General features: G+C 44.5%; 1 pseudogene; it reads right to left on the reverse strand.

Annotated features, from left to right (window-relative positions):
• Positions 1–763: 763 nt before the first annotated feature.
• LOC102255604 lies at positions 764–1,681 on the reverse strand (annotated as a pseudogene).
• Positions 1,682–4,678: the final 2,997 nt, after the last annotated feature.

Consider the following 4,678-nt stretch of genomic DNA (forward strand, 5'->3'; position numbering starts at 1 on the left):
GATGACCACATCCTGTGTAACAAGACCCGACTTGCGCCTGGCCAATCGGCAGGGCCCACGGTCAGTCCACTCCCCTCACTCCACCCCCCTATTAAAACCCTGTTTTTCTCAGGCGGTCTCACTCTGCTTCAGGTCGCTGCGTCGGCCGGAGGAGGGAGTCGGGTTAGCTAGCTCAATAAAGGACCTTCTGCTTTTGCATCGAACTGGCTGGCACCTGGTGTGGTCTTTGGGGATCTTGAGATCGGGGCATAACACCCAGGAGGCCCAGAACAGGCATACAAAACAGGCAAATTCAGTCAACATAAGAGCGGATCCAAAGGGACTCCCAGCTGGCATTACACTCTGCCAAGACAACCTCCATTTGGTTTTTGTTGCATTATTTTCTTTCTCTTTCTTTCTTTCAAAATTCTCATAATTTTAATGGTCAATTGCTTCTGGTTGGCTCTGGAAGGTAGTTAAATAATAAACTTCAAGATCCCACGCCAGCACACTCACCCCCCTCAGCTCCCATCAACATTCCATGCCCAGTCAGAATCCCATGGCCTCAGACTCCCTGTGGGTTGCAGAAATCCACAGCTTAGTGAGGCGAGTTGAAAAAACCCTTGGTACATTTGTGATCTGTGTTATTTTTAAAAAATAACTACTATTAAACCAAACACCTTCCCGGGCTTCGTTGCCTCATGGAGCAAAAAAATGTTCCTGTGCGACCTGCAGACTCTGCTGTCTGCTGTGGGCCGTCTGCCTGCTCCCTAGGGGAGTCCAATCATATGGCGTAGAGCTCGCACACCTCTTTACACAGTACACCAGGGTGGCGAGCGCTATCATGCTGTGCAGTCTCTTTCTGTGCAAGTGGTCCTTCCGGACCAGCACCACGGGGGTGGAGGAGGTGAGTGTGTGCAGGGGCAGGCGGGACAGTTCATAGGCGTTGTACTCCACTTGGTAATTGCAGCAGGAGTCAAACTGCCAGGAGATGCCGTAGACGGTGCAGCAGGCCAGGCTCAGCACGCCCGCGGGCAGGGAGATGTAGTGGGAGTAATCTAGGGGCAGTGCCAGTGGGGTGAAGAGGCAAGCGGTGCCTGCCAGCACGGTGGTCTTGTGCAGATAGTTGCCCAGAGTGATCCAGCGCGAGGTCTCATCGCCGATGCGGGTGGGCTCGATCACGATGTACTTGTACTGGGCTTCCAGGGCCTGCTCCAGCTCATACTCAAACTGGTCTTGCGCGTTCTCCCCATTGTAGATCTCGTGCACAATGTAACAGTCTGTGCCAACAAGCTCACCATTCCAGCAAGCACGGAGAACTCGGTGCGCAGGGCCCCGAGAGTGTGAAGACAAGGAGCCCACGGGGACAGGCAGGGCCATCTGTGAGCTGATCCAGGCTGGCACCCAAGTGGCAGAACACACAGGTACCTGCACTGTGCCTTCCTAGGTGGGCAAGTGTGTCTCAAAGACGTCAACAGGCCAAGTGGCAGTCTGTTTCATGTGCTCGCTGCCAGTGTGCTGAATTTTGGACAAGAATTCAGGTTACAGTTCAGAGTCTGATGTTCTTCATTACAAACATTGTTGATTTCCTCTCTCGGGCGCCTCCGCTGCCCTGGCCCAGGCGCCTCAGTCCCCACACGGCCATCTTGCAGACTCTCGGCTCGCGGATGCCTGGCTTGGCGGCCTGGGCAGCGCCTCTTTATTTTCTTTTATTTCTTTATTATTTTTGTCTTTTTTCTTTTATTTTTCTACTTTTTCCTTCTTTTTGTTGTTTTTGTTGCTAATCCTTACCCGTGTTTCCATTGATTTTTAGGGAGAACAGAAGAGAGAGAGCGAAAGACAGAAACATCCATGTGAGGGAAACACATCAATTGGTTGCCTTTTGCACCAGCTCTGACCAGGGCCTGGGCCAGAGAGGAGCCTGCAACCAAGGTACATGCCCTTGACTGGGAACGAACCAGGGACCCTTTGGTCCGCAGGCCAACGCTCTATCCACTGAGCCAAACCAGCTAGGGCTATTTCTTTTCCTTATTCTATTTTTTATTTTGCATTCTTTCACTTCATTTTTCATTTATCTTTTTTCCTTTCCATATTTTTCTTTCTTTTCTTTTTTATTGTGTTCCTTTTCCTATCCTTTACTTATGTTTTCTTCTTTCCCTTCTTTCATATTTTTTTCTTCCCCAATTTTTCTTCTTATATTTTTATTATTCTTGTTCTCTTTTCTCTTTCCTAATTCTCTTTTCTTTTGTGGTTGTTTTGTCTGTGGTTGTTGGGGTCTTTTGTAGGTTTTTGTTTTGTTTTGTTTCTTCTGTCAGCACCTATACAACAGCTCACACAACAAGGTGAGCCACTAACGTACAGAAGAGCAAAAATCAGACCCAATGACAGGAGAACCCAAATAAACCACACGAGGGACATTCCTAGAGCATCCAGCTCAGGAGATCAAAGAGACTGCACCACTAGGTCCTACAAAACACTTAATACACAAGGCCACCCCACAAAGACTGGGTGGCATAGCAGTTCTATCTAATACATAGAAACAAACACAGAGAGCTTACTAGTAAATGGGGAACAAATAAATAACCCCCAAATGAAAGGAAAAGAAGAAGCTCCAGAAAAAGAGCTAAATGAAATGGAGGTAAGCAATTTATTACACATAGACTTCAGAGTAATGGTTATAACTATGCTCAAGGTACTTAGAACTACATAAAACTTAATGGAAACTACAAGGAACTTAGTGGCAGCTACATCAGGATGAAAAATGAGCCCTGGCTAGTTTGCTCAGTGGTTAGATTGTTGGCCTGTGGACCAAAGGGCCTCAGATTCAATTCCAGGTCAGGGGCACATACCTCAGTTTCAGGTTCCCCAGCAATAATAGAGGTGCATGGGGTAGGCAACCAATTGATGTGTCTCACATCAATGTTTTTTTCTCTCTCTTTCTCTCTCTCTTCCCCTTCTACTCTCTCTGGAAGGCAATGAAAAAAAACCCCCACAAAAACCGCTCAGTGGATAGAGCGTTGGCCTGCAGACTGAAGGGTCCCATGTTTGATTCTGGCCAAGGGCACATGCCTAGGTTGCGGGCTCAATCCCCAGTAGGGACCATACAGAAGGCAGCGATCAATGATTCTCTCTCATCACTGATATTTCTATCTCTCTCCCCCTCTCCCTTAATCTCTGAAGTCAATAAAAAAAAATATTTTAAAAGTAGGCTGCTTGAAGCAGAGGATTGAATCAGTGATTTGGAAGAAAAGGTAGGAAAAAACACCCAATCAGAGCAATAAAAAACCAAAAGTTTTTGAATGAGGATAGTTGAAGGGAACCTTGGGACAATAAGAAACATATGTTATCCCTATCATAGAGGTTCCCAAAGGAGAAGAAAGTGTGCAAGTGATAGAAAAGCTATTTCAAGAAAAAATGGCAGAAAACTTCCCCACCTTGTGGAGAAAAGTCACTCAAGTTCAGCAAGCACAGAGGGTCCCAATCAAGATGAAACCAAAGTGACCCACATCAAGATTCATCATATTTAAAATAGGCAAGATTAAACACTAAGAGAGAATATCAAAGGCAGCAAGAGAGAAACAGCCAGCTACCTACAAGGGTGTTCCCATAAAGCTGTTAGCTGATTTCTCCAAAGAAACACTTCAGGCCACAAGGGATAGGCATGAGGTATTCAAAGCAATGAAAAGCAAGGACTGGCATCCAAGACTACTCTCTCCAGCAAGGATATCACTTAAAATAGAGGCAAAATAAAGAGCCTCCCAGACCAACAAACGAACAACAACAGAAAAAGCCAAAGGATCTCATTACTAGAAAACCAGCATTGCAAGAAATGTTAAATGGTCTCCTTTAGGGAGAAGAAATATATAGAGGACCATAGACATAAAGAAAGAATGACAACAAATAAGTGCCTTCCAATAATAACCTTAAATGTAAATGGCTCAAGTGCTCTAATCAAAAGACATAGGGTAGCTGAATGGATAAGGAAACACAATCCATATATAGGCTCTCTACAAGAGACCCACCTCAGAATAAAACAGTCACACAGACTGAAAGTGAAGGGACGGAAAAAAAATATTCCATGCAAATGGAAACACAAACAAAACAAAAACTAGGGTAGATACTCATATCTGACAAAATGGACAGCAAAACAAAGACCATAAATGAAGGTTACTACATAATAATAAAGAGATCAATCCAAGAAAAGGATATAATCCTTGTAAACGTATATGCAACCAATATAGGAGCACCTAAATATATATATTTAAAAAACTCTTGGTGGACTTTAAGAGAGAGATCAGCAGCAATACAGTCATAGTAGGGGACTTGAATAACCCACTATCATCACTGGGTAGATCTTACAGACAAAAATATCAACAAGGCAATAGCTACCTGGATCAGATGGATTTAATTTATATTTACAGAACATCAACCGAAAGCAGCAGAATATACATTCTTCCCAACTGCACATGGAACATTGTGAAAGAGAGATCACATGGTAGGACACAAAGTAAGTCTTAGCAAATTCAAGAAGATTGAAATCATATCAAGCATCTTCTTGGATCACAATGGCATGAAACTAAAAATCAACTACAATAAAAAAAATACTAAAAACCACAAACTCAGGGAGGCTAAATAGCATGTTATTAAACAACTAGAGGCCCGGTGCACAAAAATTTGTGCACTCGGGGGGCGGGGGGGG

Source organism: Myotis brandtii, unplaced genomic scaffold (genome assembly GCF_000412655.1).
Source record: "Myotis brandtii unplaced genomic scaffold, ASM41265v1 scaffold347, whole genome shotgun sequence".
NCBI lineage: Eukaryota > Metazoa > Chordata > Mammalia > Chiroptera > Vespertilionidae > Myotis > Myotis brandtii.